Raw genomic sequence first — 276 nt, 5'->3', positions numbered from 1 at the left:
GATAGATAGATAGACGGACAGATAATAAAACAAATAGATAGATAGATAGATAGATAGATAATTAGATAGATAAATAGATAATTAGGCAGATAGCTATAGATAGATAGATAGATAGATAGATAGATAGATAGATAGATAGATAGATAGAGGGAGGGGGAGGGAGCGAGAGATAGAGCTATATATAATTAGATAGATAATTAGATAGACAGACAGACAGATAGATAGATAGAGAGACATAGCTAGATAAAGCTATAGATAAATAGATAATTAAACAGA

Source organism: Rana temporaria, chromosome 5 (genome assembly GCF_905171775.1).
Source record: "Rana temporaria chromosome 5, aRanTem1.1, whole genome shotgun sequence".
NCBI lineage: Eukaryota > Metazoa > Chordata > Amphibia > Anura > Ranidae > Rana > Rana temporaria.
Note: the sequence above shows the minus strand (reverse complement) of the source record.